This window comes from Squalius cephalus (genome assembly GCF_949319135.1).
Source record: "Squalius cephalus genome assembly, chromosome: 13".
In the NCBI taxonomy this organism is placed as follows: Eukaryota; Metazoa; Chordata; class Actinopteri; order Cypriniformes; family Leuciscidae; genus Squalius; species Squalius cephalus.
This window is the reverse complement of record NC_137134.1, coordinates 10981115-11001064: the sequence shown is the minus strand read 5'-3', so window position 1 is coordinate 11001064 and position 19950 is coordinate 10981115. Positions and strand designations below refer to the sequence as shown.

The 19950-nt window shown below is 39.3% G+C and overlaps 1 long non-coding RNA gene across 2 annotated transcripts; it reads right to left on the bottom strand.

Annotated features, from left to right (window-relative positions):
• Nucleotides 1-17800: 17800 nt before the first annotated feature.
• LOC307170341 lies at nucleotides 17801-19491 on the bottom strand. 2 transcript variants are annotated; one of them, XR_013823350.1, is made up of 4 exons: nucleotides 19389-19491; nucleotides 19109-19246; nucleotides 18877-18974; nucleotides 17801-17872 (listed from the first exon to the last, which is right to left on the bottom strand). It is a non-coding gene; the product is annotated as an uncharacterized lncRNA (long non-coding RNA). The 2 variants fall into 2 exon arrangements; XR_013823351.1 differs by lacking the exon at nucleotides 19389-19491 and having other exon boundaries at nucleotides 19109-19375.
• Between the last annotated feature and the right edge of the window lie 459 nt (nucleotides 19492-19950).

Sequence of the window (19950 nt, the reverse complement as noted above, 5' to 3'; positions counted from 1 at the left end):
CTTAAAACAGTAACAGCAAAAAGTGTTACTATCATACACACACTCATAAATGGAAATGGAAATTAAAATCCACACATATAAAACATAATAACAGGAAATTTTAGTTTGTATAAAAAAAGCATAGGCACACTTTGTATTCATAAAGTGTATCACATCCTACATTGGCTGTAGACAGTAGTGCTCTGCTCCTGACTAGGCCTGGTGTTACTGGAGCACATGAAGAAATCAACTTCAGCACACTGAAAGAGGACCATATTATATATGAATGGACATATACAGTATGATAGACATAATGTAGAGTCAGCTGGTCATAAACATTTGTGCATGTGCATTGCATGCATTGTGCATGCAGATACCCTGGTAATCCAGAGTTCTCGCGAGAGCACAAGTTGAATTTGCTCAGCGAGTTACTCTGGTGTAGAGTAATGAAGCTCATTAAATATGCCCCTCGATCTGAGCTGCACCAATCACATCGGGTTATCTGATATAGGTGGGCCAGAGGTGAGCTAAACAGATGACGACAGCGCTGTGACGTCGAAGTCATTAGTAAACATTGCAAGATGGCTATGGATGAATACCAGTTGTTTGAAACGGCTTTGGCCGCTACAATGAACGAGTTAAGGCCCTTTCACACTGGACGCGATTTTGACGCACGAATAATTCGCGCGATGGTTTTATTTTTTGATCAGCTGTTTGTGTAATGAGTGCTTTCACACCGAACGCGAATGTGCTGCGGCGAAAAAACGACTTTTATTTTTTTCGTTTCGATGTCGATTTTTTTTTTCCTTTTGCGGCGACAGAAAAGGCTTCAGCCAAACGCATACTACAAGGACAATGATTGTGTGGCGTAACATTGCCAACCAACTCGGTCATCACGACTGTGAGTATGTTGTGTGATAGTTTTAGTTGTTGTATAGTCCTGTGCTGTGTAGGCTAGCAGGCTAAACTACATTTGGGATAGAAAGCTAATTGTCAAAGATAGAGATAGAGACCGTGTTTACGCTGCTCATGTGATGGGTTTTGACGCGAACTATTCGCACACGAACTATTCGCTTTTTCGTTACGCATCCGGTGTGAAAGGGCCTTTAGACTTGGCTTTTTATCTAAAAGAGGAACAGAAGATGCCGCTCGAATCGTTCCTTTGCAAGAAGGACGTTTTTGCTGTTTTGCCGACCGGATACGGCAAGAGTCTAATCTACCAGTTAGCTCCGCTGGTAGCTAAGTGTATGGGGTTTATTGTTGTGATTGGTCATAGTGTTATCCAATTGCGTGCAGTGAGATTTTCAAATGCATGCTTGGTGCCGCCCCTCGAGCTGGCCGAGTTTCATTAGTCGACGCCAGACCATTAATCTTTTAGATTTAGGTCTGGATTTCCAGGCATGCAGAAGTTGCACTGTAAGAATCTCCAGGATAATAGAAGACAAAATAAGATAACATATATTAAAGCTGCCGTCTGCAACATTTTTTTGATCATATTCAGTGAAATCGACACTATAATCCGACAGAACAACATAAATATGGTGGTTTTAGAAAAAACCCCAAGCTTCTAACTCCACCTGGAGAGTGTTATTTGTTTTGCAAAAATCCACCGCTCCCGGATCATCGGGTCCAATCAGCGCAGGGGGGTGGTCAGAGCTAGCAACACTTTTTTTCGACAGGTAATTGTGCTTTATCAACTATTTACTTTATGAGTACTCCATGGTGTTGATCGATGCTGATGAGATGGGCGCGTTCACAGAAAATCTGGTGCACACGAACTGACCCTCACAAACTCGATGGGAGGATATTAGTTGATAGTGGGGGAGGGGCATGAGAGTTGTAAACATTAAAAATTTTGGCTAAGTCCACTCAATCTTCCAGGGTTGCCGACGGCAGCTTTAATATTGAAGATCTTACCTGTGGACTATTTGAGTTTTGAGCCGCAGATTTTCCAGTTGCATCAATAAAGATCTTTACCATTCCTGAAACAGCACTGAATATGAATATCACTGAATTCACACATTGTAACAGTCCAAGAGCTGATTCACAGAGAATGTGTTTTACTGTGAAAAATGTGAGATTCAGACCAGGGGAATGAAAAAGTGTCTAGAGAGAAAAATTTAAAAGTTGAACTTTTTTAAGGCATTTTTTGAACGCCATGTCTCGCACGAGACTCTGAAAAAGAAGACACAGACACGAGCGCAGCAGTTAAACACGTTTAGAGACCGTTCGGTATTTATGGAAGGGGCCACCGGAGGAAAATAGGGGAGGGTCATGTCTTTTTATTCTTTGTTGAGGGGAGGGTCATCCAACTTTTTTTAGTCTAGGGGGAGGGTCACCCAACTTTTATATTCATGAAAACAGCAACATTTCAAAGTGGCTTGTTTGGTGCTATTTTTTTCCATTTAGCTCCATGTTGATCTCGCGTTATCAGCCCCCCTTCGATATCAGATGGGTCTGACCCAACAAAAATCCAGTTTGGCGCTGTTTGACAGTGCGCGCGCACTTCAGTACACGCTTAGAAAAAGTGCATCATGTCAGAAGAGAACGCCAATGAAATGTTTACCCGGCAAAGCTTTAAAGCACGAGCAAATAATGAACTTTTGTGATTGCGAATAAGTGCACAGTGTCCTGTGAGTGTAACTCTACCGCTGCATGTGATGTGAATGTACGTCGAGTTTTACAGTATTGGGACTGAGGCGCCAGAACTGCAGCTGATAGAATGTGCGCTGTAGCGCGATACTACCATTAGTTTCCATTCTTATTTTGTTTCCACGATGTGTAAGATGTAGGGCTACCACATCTTTAAATTACTATTAGTATTATTTAAGTTAACATAATAAAATATGTAGACCTACACCACAAAAACTAGTTGAGGATAAATTCGTTAAAATTGGGCGATTCCAGTGTTATGGACGTGACATTTGCAGTCAAAACTTGAAATATAAATTCTCAGAAAATGCATTTAATACCAATATTTTGAAACGTCTGAAAGGAGTCAAGACATTAGAAAAATATCAGTCTACACATGCGTTTTATATTTAATATGAGGGAAATGACGTGACACAAAAAACTTTAACTTTTGTGTCAAAATATTTTTTAGTAATTCTATAAATTACACTGTGCAAACCAAAAGATATATACCCACCGGATTAATAAAGATCGGCCTCCACAGAACATAAAATATTATATATATATTTTTTTCGTGTTTGCATTTAAATGTGAAAAAAAAAAAAAAAAAAAAAAAGGTTACGGCGTGACAGTTCTCCATTACGGACATGACTGCTCTGAAAGCGACTTTAAAAATTTCACAGAGACCTCAAACAGAAAGCACAAAGCCTTTCTTTAAAGTGAATTTCGTTTTTTTATTAATTGTATCTTAATTTTAATCAATGTTTCATCTGGATTTAATAAATAAGAAGTACATATAGTAGAAAATAGATAATCATGACATGGAGGCGCGGGCGAGTGAACTGGACTCTTGTCTCATAAATGAACCGAAACCCAGCGTAAGGTAGGCTACTTGCCTCACAGACCTGAGAAATATATAGAAAGCTTGAAATGTCTACTTTTAAACAGAACAATTCAAAACGAAGGAAAACAGACTGCTTTCTCCTTATGAAATGTGCATTTCTCTCTGGCGCGTTCTGAGAAGATCGCGACGCATCGTCAACTTCATATTTGCAGTAGACACAGAAAACACTTGTTTATTAATAAACAATTTAAATGTCTCCTTGCTATATTTGACATATTAATAATCATTACTTTTGCCGGTTCTTTGTGACAGCTTTTAGATGCTTTATTGGCAGCGCCACCCACATGTTGAACGCGTCACACCGCATCAGCACCGAAAACATGATTTTTTTCAAATCTAAAATCAAAAATTGTGATACGAACTGAATCGTAGGTTTGGTCTATCGTTACAGCCCTAGTAAGATGAGAAAGCAAGAGTTTAACGTTATGGTTTAAAAAAAAAACTAAAAAAACAATGGCTATCTGAACATCTTTGCCAAGCGCAAACAGTAGACTACAGAAGTAGGCTAATCAATAAATTATCGGGGAGGGTCATGCCTTTTTTCACAATCATTTTGGAGGGTCATAGAAAAATGTATTGCTGGCGAAGGGAGGGTCATGTCTTTTTTGACAACAGATCTCAAAACTCCTCCGGTGGCCCCTTAAATAAAAAACGAACAGTCCCTTAGTGTGTGTTTACATAATTTTTTTTTTTTTAATTTTAAAAAAAGAAAAAAAAAATTAGCGCAACCGAATAGAAAAACCACACAAAACACGTTCAGTGTGAACCGGCTACATTTAGTAGATCTAAAGTTTGTCACCTTGTAGTTCATTAACACTTTTACTATAGTAAAACAAGTACAAACCTATTAATGCAATGGTCAGAAGCACATTCAGCAGGACAGATATGATGATGGTCAGATTTCTCCATTGTATCTGGTGTTGAGGAGCGTCATCTGTCTGATTCCTGTGGACGGAGTCTGTAAAAGGTTTGTAGTTCAATCTTTATTCAGTTTCGGTCTTTAACAGAACAATAAAACTATTATTAGATCTTCATCCAGTATATTCAATCTGGAATCCATCATGTGGTTTATAAAGACATGAAATAATAAAATAACTTACCGCTGATGTAGATTTTGGTGCCGTTGTTGAATTTTAGTGGTTCACTAGTTTTCACACAATAATAAACTCCTAATTCATCAATGGTGATATTTTTGATGAACAGACGACTGTTAGTTTTCACTGAGTATTTGTGTTTAGAGGTGTGGTTTTCATATCTACCTCCTTCTAATGTGTTGCTGAAAGTGCGTAAGATCAACACTGGAGGATCCAGTAATTTCTGTTTGTACCAGTAAATCTCCTTTATATCAAGATCACAGGTTATATTCACATCAGATCCTAAAGTTACTGGTGTGTTTGTCAGACTCTCTGTGGCTTGATACAACATGAACAGATCTATGAGAGAAAGAAAAACACATTTATTAAGATATAAAATCAAAAGAAAACTGACTCAATCAAATGTGACGTGAGAAACTCACAGATCTGCAGCTGTATGATCTTCATTGTCTGATCCAGATGAATAATATCTGCTATATGTGATCATTCACACATCTCGAACTGTGAGCGGAAACACAAACCTCGACCACACAGACGAGAGGGGAAGTCAGAGCTGGCCTTCTCTGAGAACATCATCATTCTTAGTTGTTTAAATCAACAAGTCATTAGAAGATACAGTGTGTGTAAATATGCCAGTGTGTTTTATTTGAATATACAGATGTGTTCATTTTGATTTGCTCCTCAAAAAAAAAAAAAAAAACATATCAAATGTTTTCAACATGTTTGATATGATCGGGGCAGGCACAATTTGTGTGAGAGCAGATCGGGAGGTGCAAGATTCGATCTGTGAATGCCTCACATTACCAGATAATATGCGCCGAACATCGGAACCGATCAAGGTCCTCAAAGTTTTTCTCTCAGATTCTCGGGAGGGGAAAATCGGGGTTAAATCGGCCTAAAACTCCTGTAGTGTGAGCCAGGCATTAAGGAAAACTTTCTACTACAACAAGATTACAATCCATTTAAACAAATAATAGTTTGTTGAACAAACTTAATTATTTTAAGTTCTTGTGTCAGTAAAAAATATTTTAAGGAAAACCTTTCCATGAAATTGAATTCAAGTAGTCAACATTTGAAGTGGATCAAAAAAAGTTCAAAGTTGTCCTAAGACAAGAACGGGTATTGTTCAAAATTCATGTATAACTGTGATGAAAGGTTTTGATCCACTTCAAATGTTGACTACTACAGTTTGGACTGATTTATTGTAGTTTTGTTGTATGAAAATAAATTCATTAGCCAAATAGCCAGGGTTTTGCAGAGCGGGGTGGAGACGGTGGGAGTGGGACAATGGTGGAGGGAAGCAGGAGCCCAGCAGAGTCAGAGGGGTGGAGGGTCGAGGCACAGCAGCTGACGCGAAAGTCTAAGGCGGAGCCAGAGCGAAAATAGATCAAGGTGAAGCCAGAGAAATGAGGGAGCCCAGAGGAACCTGAGGGATGACAGTCAACGGTGGAACCCGGGAGGCAAGGTAGACCCGATGGGTTAGGGGGCCGAGGTTGAGTCTTGGGTTTGGAGGCTTGAAGTGGAGCTGAGGGATCCAAGAGCCAAGGCGTATTTGATGACTGGGAAGCACCAGGTGGATCCATGCAGCAGAGTGGAACCACTGGAGGAGCTGAGGGGCTAAAGGGAGACCGTGAAGATGATGAACCAGATGGCATTGACAGTGGAGGAGGGAGAGCGAGGTTGGGCAGGACCATATACAACAAAGGAGATTTGGTACTGAACGACAAAGATGATTTGGAGCTGGGCTTAACCAGGGACAACTTGGATGACTTGGAACTGAACTCATCCCGTGATGACTTGCAATTGGATAGGACCATCTGAGAAAGCAAACATCTCCTCATACAGCTCATCACACATTAAATCAGACAACCAGCATTTATGTTCCTCAGCGAGAGTGTTTGTGGGGCTCCAATCCATCCCCACAAACTCCACCAATATGACGATGGACGCTGTTGCCGGCTCACATACATTGACAGATTTCACGTTGGGCTCAGGCTCCAGGATAAAATTGGCCTCTGGCAATCACTCTGGCTCTGTTTTAAAGGCTGGCTCTGGCTCCGAGTTAACGGTGGGCTCTGGCTTTTCTGCGGTGTGCATGGCTGACAGCGGGCTGGGCTCTGGGTCTGGAGTGGGGCTAACGATGTCCTCATCAGTGAGGTAGATGGTAACATGTGAGTCATTTCTAATCAGAACCCACTCCACATACTGAGCAAAGCTCCCTCGAGGACCATCCCGGGCAGGCGTACCTTAAAGGTAGTGAGTGAGGCACACCAGATTGAGGAAGTCCCTCATGTGATACTCAAGGGAGTGATTATCCCCCCAAAATAATCCAATCTTAGCGGTCTTGTGCTCTGTCAGGGGTTGCTTGAATAACGATCCATGGATGATGGAGGAACAGGAAACAAGTGTGACACCAATCAGGGATCATGCAACTAATCAATGACTAAACTCAGACAAATGGTGACATAAAAAACAAAACAAAAACTATGGCTGTGTCCGAAATCGACCCCTATACCCTTAAATAGGGCACTATTTGAGGGTACAACCATTTCTAGTGTTGTCCGAAACCATAGTGGACATAATCAAGTGCACTCATTCAACCCCACAATGCACCACAATAACGAGTGTACAACTGATGTACGCTCAACGGCTAGAGCAGTGGTTCCCAACCTTTTTTACCCCAAGGCCCCCTCCTTGCCGAATCAATACTGCAAGCCCCTCCCCCTTTTTTATTTAGAGAAACATTTATATTCTAGTGTTATAACTTTTCAACTCCATGTTATTGTTTTTTTTAAACAAAAGAGATTCAAGATAGATTTAACCCTTCAGTGTTCTTTTTTTGCAAACATACTTTGCAGACATTCTTTACAACTTAAAAGTACTTTGCTCAGTTAAACAGTAACTTGAACAAATAAGCACAAGTCAACCTGCCATACCAAACAAGACCACAGGGAGATGCCAAAGGACTGAAAATAGCTATACGGATCCATTCTAAATTATTAAACACAACAAAATACAAATGAAAAAAAACATCAACATTCTGAATGTGTGGAAACCCAGCGATCTGAAGGCGGGGCAATGTTATCAATGAACAGTTCCTCTGATAGAACAAGAAATCGTGTCTATGTTTGGAGCGTTTGATGCCCATGTGTACATAACACTGATCCTCACAAACTTCACTAAAACACACTTCTTAGGTGAGCATCAGTTATAAAACACTCACAGTACATTCATTTTGACAACTATGCAAATATATTGAGCTGTGTTCATGCAGAGATACAATGTTAAAGTGATCAGTGAGCCGAGAGCACACATACACGGTTTGTTTGCGCATCAGTAATAACGTCTGTAATCGTCTTTACCTTCATTACAATCGTCATCCATCAAAACTTTATTAGTGACACTGGTTCTCTTTATCCAACTGAGAGATGTACTAGTTTGCGCATTCTATGTTCATGAAGCGGTTGGGTGTTGTGAGCCGCCGTTCAGTCTGTATTTCACACAACGCGATGTGAAACGGCTTGGGCTGCTCTGACACAATCACAGAATGCTTACGAGAGAGGTGGTGCTTTGTTTAATTTAATTTTTAATTAACTTAATTTATCTTTTTTTATTCAATGTATTAATAATAAAAATGAATGAATAATATTAATATATTTAAATACATTTTAAGTTATCTCGTGGCCCCCCTGGAGGATCACTGAGGCCCCCTAATGGGTTGCGGCCCACAGGTTGAAAACCACCAGGCTAGAGAATACCCAAAATGCACTGTGAGAGTTGTGCACTGAATGAATTCCCGCGTCTCAACAGGAGATGGCGCCGCAGCTGAATCAATCACAAAGTGTGGCAATGATGATCTCAGGTACTGTTTATGTGTTTTGTTTAATGTTAAAAACATGTAATGTGACTTTGAATATCATTAAGTGCTCCCAGCTTTGTAACTGTAAAAGCAACAATGGACAATTCACCTCAGATCTTGAAATTAAACAAATGGAAACAAGAACGTTCAAACTGTGAACAAACAAGTGTATTCTTTGAAGATTGTTTTAGTAACTCAGTAGCCCATGTATTTTAATAATGTTTAAATGGTGTAATATTTGTGAATTTGATTATGTAGCCTACTTATTTTCAAATTACGTCAAATTACTCTCTGGTGCTGTGCACTTGCCGCGAGACTCCGCCCACGCGCTGTTCTGATTGGCTGTGGGGTTTGATTGCCCCGTCACGTGATGTGAATTTAGCCCGTGGGGGAAAACATTGCCTTGGCGCTAATTGAAATACACGGTACAATCATGCCGAAGAGTTGCTGTGTCGTTTTCTATACCGCCAATAAACAAACAAATTATGAATTGAAGTTCTACATCCTTCCTAATAAACACAAAGAACCGGAAAGGAGGACAAAATGGCTACAAGCAATAAGGCGTGAGGATGATCAAGGGAAGTTGTGGAATCCCAAGACTAAGCATGTGTATGTGTGCAGTCGGCATTTCATCACAGGTAGGCTACGTTAACATTGTGTTCATTATCAAAACTGTGTAAGGTTTTTTCAGAAAGTGGCATGCATATATAATTAGCCTTATCATTCTACCTTAAGCAAAACTATGTAGCCTAGTGTCGAACCTAAACTCGCATGAAAACGCGTCTGCTAAGAAACATTTGGCACCAAGTAGGCCTAACTCTTTCCCTTTCAACATACAGTAGTCATGTTGATAACTGCTGTCAGATATAATTTAGACATAACCTCCCATATTCATTCGTTTGTTTACACCGTTTTGCTGTAGGTTTTAAAAGTGACAAGGAAGATCACCCGGACTACATGCCATCAGTGTTTCCACAAAGAACACAATCGACGTTGAAATTGAACAGACTGCAGAGACTGAAGAATCGCTCTCGTAAAAAACTTCAATGTGAACTGTCTCAACAACTCCCCACGCCAGACACAGAGACTACGGAGAGTGAACACGAGCTGGATACCGATCCAGTGGCGCTAGAGAGTCAACAAACACTGCTTCCCCCAAGTGAACACGAGCTGGATACCGATCCAGTGGCGCTAGAGAGTCAACAAACACCGTCGGTGCCTCCCATGGAAAATGAACTGCTGGTTGAAACTACCATGCCTCCATGTCACCATCATGGTGAGATAGAGCAGATCCATGAGGAGATAATGCATTTAAGGAGAGAGCGGGATGAAGCCAGGCAGAAAAGACTTGATGTGGTGATGGAGCTGGAAAGGCTGACATTTTCAGCAAACAATGTCAAGGGAAATGATGAGAAATGCAAAGATATGACAGGCCTGTCATGGACATTGTTTGAGACTCTGCATCAGTTCCTTGCACAATTTGTGGTGCCACATCCTCGGTGCAAGCTGTCAACGCAGGACCAGCTATTCATCAAATTAGTGAAATTACGACAAAATCCATCAACAGACCTGATGTGCTATATCTTAAATGTAGCACGCAGCACCTTCCTTGGTATATTCTCCTGTTGGCTGGATTTAATGTATGCCAAAGTCTCTTTTTTTGGTCGCCTGGCCAGACAGGGAGTGTATCAGGAGTACAGTTCCTGCCGAGGTTCTGCTTCATTATCCCAGACTTACCAGTATAATAGACTGTTTTGAGATACGAATCGAACATTCCAAGCAGCTGAAAACCAGGTGAGCCCCCAACCCCCCCTCAGAAGTACATATGGGTATAAATGTTTAATAGACTTTATAACGTGTAAGCGGGACAAACTACTGGAACGGACTGATTAATTACGTCATGTCATTTCTGTGTTATTTCTTTCCTGAAAGAGCGCCTGTCACCCATCAGGAGCGATCACCTACCTCTCCAAAGGCTGGGGTGGCAGAGCCTCAGATGTACATATTGTGAGGTCTTCTGATTTTCTGTCTTCGAGGTACCATTACATTGGAGATCAAGTAAGTTGTTAACTTCAAATGTTATTTATGTCTTATGAAGGCCTACACTGTAGAGACACTTTCACGCTCAACTCCCAGTTTGTTACTGAATATGTCCATATAATACAGGAACTGTATATTAAAACATTGTTTATATCAGATTCTTGCAGACAGAGGTTTCACATTAAAGGATGACTTTGCCATTTTGGGTGCAGAGCTGATTACACCATCTTTCACCCGTGGTCGAAAACAGTTGTCTGCAGAAGATGTAGCATATTCTCGTGTGGCATCCAACATCAGAATTCACATTGGTTAGTGTTATTGAGTCATAAGTTAGCTGTCCATTACATGAATAAGAAGTCAGTCATGAACTATTTTTGAGTTTTTTTATTACAAATCCAAAGTAACAGGTGATTAGACAATTGATATGTTCCCCACAGAGAGAGTGATTGGTGCCCTGAAGAACCGGTACCACATCCTGGATGGGCCACTTGTGAAGAGCCTGATGGATGAGCGACAAAACAGAGAAGAGGCCATGATTGACAGAATTGTGCATGTCTGTGCAGCATTAGTGAACTTGTCTGGCAGTGTTATGTACAGCCGCCATTAAATCATAAAGTAAGGATGCAACAAATGAACCATATTTTTATCGGCTACTCTACAATATCATTCTTGCATTCTAATTGTACGCTCTGTTGATTGTCTTATCCAGAAGTGTCTAATGGTTCCCTGATGGGCCTCCTCCACCACCTCCTCCTCTGCACCCTGACGGGCCTCCTCCACCACCTCCTCCTCTGCACCCTGACGGGCCTCCTCCACCACCTCCTCCTCTGCACCCTGACGGGCCTCCTCCACCACCTCCTCCTCTGCATCCTGACGGGCCTCCTCCACCTCCTCCTCCTCCTCCTCCTCCACACCCTGACGGACCTCCTTCTACGCACTCTGACGGACCTCCTTCTACGCACCTCCTTCTCTGCACCCTGACGGACCTCCTTCTACGCACTCTGACGGACCTCCTTCTACGCACCTCCTTCTACGCACCCTGACGGACCTCCTTCTCTGCACCCTGACGGACCTCCTTCTCTGCACCCTGACGGACCTCCTTCTACGCACCCTGACGGACCTCCTTCTCTGCACCCTGACGGACCTCCTTCTACGCACCCTGACGGACCTCCTTCTACGCACCTCCTTCTCTGCACCCTGACGGACCTCCTTCTCCGCACCCTGACGGACCTCCTTCTCTGCACCCTGACGGACCTCCTTCTACGCACCCTGATGGACCTCCTTCTACGCACCTCCTTCTCTGCACCCTGACGGACCTCCTTCTCCACACCCTGATGGACCTCCTTCTCTGCACCCTGACGGACCTCCTTCTCTGCACCCTGACGGACCTCCTTCTCTGCACCCTGACGGACCTCCTTCTACGCACCCTGACGGACCTCCTTCTACGCACCCTGACGGACCTCCTTCTACGCACCCTGACGGACCTCCTTCTACGCACCTCCTTCTCTGCACCCTGACGGACCTCCTACCCTGACGGACCTCCTTCTCTGCACCCTGACGGACCTCCTTCTCTGCACCCTGACAGACCTCCTTCTACGCACCCTGACGGACCTCCTTCTCTGCACCCTGACGGACCTCCTTCTCTGCACCCTGACAGACCTCCTTCTACGCACCCTGACGGACCTCCTTCTCCACACCCTGATGGACCTCCTTCTCTGCACCCTGACGGACCTCCTTCTACGCACCCTGACGGACCTCCTTCTCTGCACCCTGACGGACCTCCTTCTACGCACCCTGACGGACCTCCTTCTACGCACCCTGACGGACCTCCTTCTCTGCACCCTGACAGACCTCCTTCTACGCACCCTGACGGACCTCCTTCTCTGCACCCTGACGGTCCTACTTCGCCACCTCCTTCTCTGCACACTGTTATTCTTCTATTTTCACCTCTATCTAATTGTCTGTGTTCAGCTTCCTTGACAGAAAAATGTACATACAGTATCTTAACATTAACACATGCTATTAACTGCACTATGTTAATTTTGAAAATATGACATTGTTGACATTGAAATCACAGTACATTATTGCAGTTATCCTAACATGATTTTAAATACATTGTTACATTGTTTTGATATTGTAGCCAGGTTTACAATGTCATACAAAGTCACAGTGTGCTACGTCAGTTTTCAAAACATGAATAGTAATGAAATACATTCATAAATAAGGTACTTCCAATTGTAATGACCTTATATGTTTACAATCAGATTGCAAATTAAACCATTTACCTGTGCATCTTTCAGTTCCTGTAATTTTGGAAAGATGTGCTCTAACCAAAATCTTTCAGTGACGCTGACAGCATTATTGATTAACTCCTCATCCCTTGTAACCCTGAATATCAGGCAAGTCTGAGGAGTCCATGTAATGAAGTCTGCATATGCTTGCTGAATGACGAACATCTGCATCTGGACCTACGAACATTGTACATGTAATGACAACTTTGTTTCTGTAACTGACCAGGGGTGCATTTCCCAAAACCATAGTTGCTAACCTGTTAGCAACTTAGTTGGCTGGCAATGGGAAATTGCATTGCAACCAACAAAGTTGCTAACTTAGTTAGCAACTATGGTTTTGGGAAACGCACCCCAGGGGGGTACCATTTACAATAGTAATGAAATATATGACTTACCTGTGTAAAATATGCATGGTCCCTCTTCAAAGCTGACAAGCTTTCCAGGTGTCCTTTTGGATCTTCTAGCCACTCTTGCCATCCATTAGAAGTTTGTTGCCCCCATCTGTAAGGGCACTTCACTTCGACCACACCCTTACCACAACAGTCACAGGACACATAGCCATCACAGGACACTCCCATGAATGACATGGCCTGGCAAATTCTGAAACTTGCCTTGGTTATGTTGAGGTTAAGGTGAGGTTGGCCAACAGGAGCACAGATGTATATAGTGGCTGATAGTGCATTAGCTGTGGTACCTTCCATCCCAAGAGCATGTTTGTATGTCGCCAGGCCATCTTCCTCATGGTGCCTCCCCCACTGGATCCATGGCTTCATAATTGGCCTGTGCCTTTGCTGGCATATGCTGTTGATCAAGGAGCAGCTTGGCACAGTAGCCTTCAGGACACAGTGTGCAATGGACCCTGTGATGCGTCCCACTCGCTCTTGGTGCCATTGCACACACGATGCCTGGCTGATTGTGGCCCTCTCCACCTGTTCCACCTCTGCCTCGGTTACCTTGTGCTGGCTAAAACACCATGGCTTTTTTGATGGTGTAGAAAAATTATAAATACTTACGAAGTTCTTTGCAGGTTGTATATCTGCTTGTTACCCCTTTATTACCCAAAACTTAACATATTGTCCCCTTATACCTACACGGAAGTACACTATAATTACAGAAATGTACACCGTAATTTCGGTTTACTTACGCAGTTGTTTGCGGGTCGTAATATAAAGTGTTACCTCTACATCATATGTTGAATTAAGTAATAGTTATGTGTAATGTAAGTCTGTCAGAGCTACAAATCTTATTTCAGATGGTAAACTGAATGCACAATATTTTTCAGGTATTATTCATGTATTTGTTGTAATTTACATAACTGAAAATACACATTTTCCATTTGGGAATTTTCTTTTGATTTAAAATAAAATAGTGATGCAACTTTCACCAGGATATATTAACTAAACAACACTTTGCACAATTCTAAGAATTACTGTACATGTCGTTTTTATTTTGTAAATATAGAGTAAGGATGCACAGTGTGTATGTGATTTTTGTTTATATAGTGAATCAAGGTGATTTAAATTTTAATTCTTATTTTATAAATACGGAGTATACACAGTATGTGTTGTTTACATAGTGAATCAAAGATCTTATCTTTTTCCCCCTTTGGGATTTATTGACATGCATGAGAGGGCTACAATCTCATATTTTAACATATGTTCACTGGCGTGTGATGCTGTGAAGTCCATTCCTGTGGGAGAGTAAGTGGGTTGGAAGCCAGAAACTGGTGAGTTAAATTTATATGTAAGCTAATTTGTATGAAAATCAACCACTAAACAGTTTTTTTTTTTTTTTTAGGACAGCAAACATATAAATATATACTCACAGTAGTACAAGTATACTTACAACTTGTTGGTTATGTCCTGCATTTGCAAGCTTGATTGAATAAAAATGTCTAGATAGATATTAGAAGGTGTGTATGTTTTTAAGCACCTTTTAATCAAGTCTGTTGCTTTTGACATGTTTTAAATACTTTTTACGAGCGAAACTATCAGTCATTTAAAAAAAAAAATTATATATATATATATATATATATATATACACACACACACTTTTTAACCACAAATGCTTGCCTTGAACTAGCTGTCATGGGCCACACATTACGTAATCACATTGAAATGTCAAGCATTACGTAGGCAGAAGCACAGACCTAGTGTTTACAAAGCGAACGTGCAAAGACTAAGTCAAATAGCTTTTACAAAAAAAAGGAAAAATAAAGATTTCGGATGATTTTGGAGTTGGAGGAGAAAATAAGATGGAGTTTTTCGGCCTACTCAACTTTCCACCTACGTCACACGTGACTTTTCAACGTGATTACGTTATGCGTGACGTCGAGCATTTGTGGTTAAAAAGTATATCATTTTTATTTATTTTTTTAGAAAAGGCAGATGGTTTCGCTAGATAAGACCCTTATTCCTCGGCTGGGATCATGCAGAGCCCTTTGAAGCTGCACTGAAACTGCAATTTGGACCTTTAACCCGTTGGTCCTCGTTGAGTCCACTATATGGAGGAAAATATTCCTCGAAAAACTTAATTTCTTTTCAAATAAAGAAAGAAAACCAAACATCTTGGATGACATGGGGGTGAGTAAATTATCAGGAAAGTGAATCTTTAAGCTACTATCTTATAATCTTTATTTTATTTATTCACCCACATTTAATGGTTTTGTTCTTTCTGTAATATAATAATTGCAGTCACTATAAAGAGCTGTGAGAGATTCTTATTTTTTTTTTTATTTTTTTTTTTAAACAGCATACTGATATTATAGTGGGAATTCAAGAGCACAATATCCACATTTGGAGCCATACACATAAAAATTCACCAAAGAGCTCACCTATGATCACAATGATCAGAAGACCATTTATGAAAGCAGATATGAAGATAATAATCTGCCAATGTGTCTGATTCTTCTCAATGTTCTTCACCACTGTATGATTCTGGATCTCTGGAGTCAGTTCAATATAATATATAATATATTCAGGACTGTGCATCCATTGAAACGTTTAGTTACTTTACATAACGGTCTTAAAACGATGCATTGTATAATAATTTGTTGTATAACATCAATATGATCACTGAATGTTCACTCACCAGTGATGTGTAGTCTGGTGCCGTTGCTGTATTTAGGAGGAGTGTCTGTTGTCACACAGTAATAAAGTCCTAAATCATCAATAGTGACATTATTTATGAATAGATGAGGTTTTCTTTGCACTGAATATTTTTGTCTAAATCTATTATTGTAGTAATGAGGAGCTGAAGATGAGAAAGTGTGTAATATCTTAACCGGAGAATCTGGTAGTTTCAGTAATAACCAGTTAACCTCCTTTACATCAAAATCACAGTTTATCGTCACATTTTGACCCAAATCTGTTAGTTGATCAGTTAAAGTCTCCGCAGCTTCACACCATATGAGCAGATCTGTGGAATAAACACCACACACACATAATATGGATTTTTGTGCCATTAAACATCATAAATCAACTTATAAAGAACAATAAAATATTCATAAAGTACAATAAACTCACAGAGGTAAAGCTGCACAATCTTCATGATGTTAAAACACTTGTTTCTTTCACACGACTGTAGAGATGTAACTTTACCTCAGAGCTTTCAGATGAATAGTGTGATTAACCACAATCAAGAGGAAGTTAAAGGCAGGTTTGCTCTGGCCACATGCTTAGTTTTGTTGTTGATTTGTTCAAAACTCAACCATTGACCTATATATATATAATCTCTTGTCTTTTTAAAAATATATATTTATCTCTAATTCACTGGCAGCAAAATGACCCAAGACACTGAGAACAGCCCAATTTTCTTTCTTCAGTGTCATACAAACACATATATTATGTTTTCTTCAACTGTAGTATCATTATAACCGATGATTATTAACTCATAAGTTTAGATGGTTTATGGCTTCTCTCTCTTGAATTTCAATGCTCTCAGCAGCCACTAATTCACCATTAACAATATTTATCCTTGAGGCAAGTGGGAATGTATTTTAATTAATCTGGCTTGAATTTCTTTTTGCCAAGTCCGCCCTCTTTTAACTAGAAAATAATAGGAAGTGTGAAACTTATTTCTCACATTTGTTATAATCTTTGTTAATGTTAGTGAATACAAATGCAGCTGTTCATTGTTAGTTCATGTTAGCTCAGGTCCATTAAATAACATTTACAGATACAACTTTTGTTTTTAATAATGTATTTCAATAAATTAAAAAAAATAATAATTAGCATGAATTAAATTAATAAATGCTGTAGAAGTATATCTTTTCATTGTTAGTTCAAAGTGAACTTATGTTAAAAAATATTTTTGGGTCATGTTCACTTGGTTAAAGTTTAAACCACTTGATGCAGCAAGTGTGTGTGATCATGTTGTTCATCAAGTGACCAAACCAGTGGAACACTTCATTTGCACGAAACCATGCTTGTGTTAACCACAAAAAAGAAAACTGTGCAAAAGTTAGATGTTTTTAAATATGTGCAAAAGTATTAAAAACAATTAATATGCATGCCAAAAATTATCTTTAAATTTATTGACATTTGTTCTCTTGACTTCAAGCTTTGTCAATTCTTTGTAAAACATAAACTAGCAGAAAATGTCATGATTAAAAAAAAAAAAAAAAAAAAAAGATGTGTGATTTAATATCAAGAATAACAAAAAAAATTGCTGATAAAAAAAAGCTGTTTCAGCTCCAAGAAAGCTCATCATCCATGTGGTTTACAACTTTTACTGCTGAGCATGTCAGCGCACTTATAATAGAGAGAGAAAAAAATGATTATATTACTATATATAAGCAAGATCTCCACTTAAAACAGTAACAGCAAAAAGTGTTACTATCAAACACACACTGCATATTTACATACAAAGAGGCAAACTCATAAATGGAAATGGACATTAAAATCTACAAATGTAAAACATAATAACATTTAAAAATGTTAATAAAAAAAAGCATAGGCACACTTTGTATTCATAAAGTGTATCACATCATACATTGGCTGTAGTAGACAGTAGTGCTCTGCTCCTGACTAGGCCTGGTGTTACTGGAGCACATGAAGAAATCAACTTCAGCACACTGAAAGAGGACCATATTATATATGAATGGACATATACAGTATGATAGACATAATGTACAGTCAGCCGATAGGAAAATAAACCCTAACAAGGAGATCAGGACCCCGAAATGAAGCATAGGGGTCTTGTATCATCCTGAAGGACCAATAGAAACAGATGAAGGATGATGTGAGAGATATAAAACTAGCACAATGATCAAATATAAGGTTTAGCACTAATTACAATAAATATATTTGACCAGAATGCTGCAACTAACCAATCAGAATTGAGTATCCCAGATGTACAGTACCAGTCAAAAGTTTGGAAACATTACTATTTTTAATGTTTTTGAAAGAAGTCTCTTATGCTCATCAAGCCTGCAGTTAAAAAACAAAAAACAAAACAAAAAAAAAACAGTAATATTATGAAATATTATTACAATTTAAAATAATGGTTCTCTTTTTTAATATACTTTAAAATGTAAATGTAGAATGATTTCTGAAGGATCAAGACACCAAAGACTGGAGTACTTGCTGATGAAATTTCAGCTTTGCATCACAAAAATAAATTACATTTTAAAATATATTAAAAAAGAGAACCATTATTTTAAATTGTAATAATATTTCATAATATTACTGGGGTTTTTTTGTTTTTGTTTTTTTTAACTGCAGGCTTGATGAGCATAAGAGACTTCTTTCAAAAACATTAAAAATAGTAATGTTTCCAAACTTTTGACTGGTACTGTATGTTTTTAAAAGTAATTTTATAAAACACATTTCATATAATTCATTTAATTTAGTACATTATCTGAAGTTGAAAGGATTTAAGCAGATTAACCACTACTAAAAGATAACTATTATATCACTATACTAACCTAAGAGCATAGTGCAACAATAATGTGGGCAGGTTATATTTAAACTAAAACTAAATATAACTAAATGAAAATTAAATATAATTAATTTAATTAAACTAAATATAAAAATATATTGAAAAGAATTAAGATAATTTATTTAAGAAGTGTCTTACCTGTGGATCATTTGTGTTTTGAGCTGCAGTGGTACTTTGAGGTTTATCTGAAGTATTTTTAGATCTTCTAGTTGCGTCAATGCAGCTCTTCACCAAACCTGAAACAACAGCGAATAAACATCACTGAGACACTTCTTGACAGTTTAAACAAAGAGCAGATATGATATATGGCTGAATTTGTTTAGAATTAGAGTTTGTCTCCATGTAGTTAATTCAATGAAATTTTACAAACCTATCACGGCAATGGTCAGAAGCACATTCAGCAGGACAGATATGATGATGGTCATATTTCTCCATGGTATCTGGTGTTGTGGAGCGTCATCTGTCTGATTCCTGTGGACGGAGTCTGTAATATTCTTTTGGACAAAGTCTGTAAAAGGTTTGTAGTTCAATCTATATTCAGTTTCAGTCTTTAACAGAACAATAAAACTATTATTAGATCTTCATACAGTATATTCAATCTGGAATCCATCATGTGGTTTATAAAGACATGAAATGATAAAATAACTCACCGCTGATGTAGATTTTGGTGCCATTGTCGAATTTAGTTGGTTCACTAGTTTTCACACAATAATAAACTCCTAATTCATCAATGGTGATATTTTCGATGAACAGACGACTGTTAGTTTTCACTGAGTATTTGTTTTCAAAGATTCTGTTTTCATATTTACATCGTCCTGTGTTGCTTAAAGTGCGTAAGATCAACACTGGAGGATCCGGTAATTTCTGTTTGTACCAGTAAATCTCCTTTATATCAAGATCACAGGTTATAATCACATCAGATCCTAAAGTTACTGGTGTGTTTGTTAGACTCTCTGTGGCTTGATACAACATGAACAGATCTATGAGAGAAAGAAAAACACATTTATTAAGATATAAAATCAAAAGAAAACTGACTCAATCAAATGTGACGTGAGAAACTCACAGATCTGCAGCTGTATGATCTTCATTGTCTGATCCAGATGAATAATATCTACTATAGTGATCATTCACACATCTCGAACTGTGAGCGGAAACACAAACCTCGACCACACAGACGAGAGGGGAAGTCAGAGCTGGCCTTCTCTGAGAACA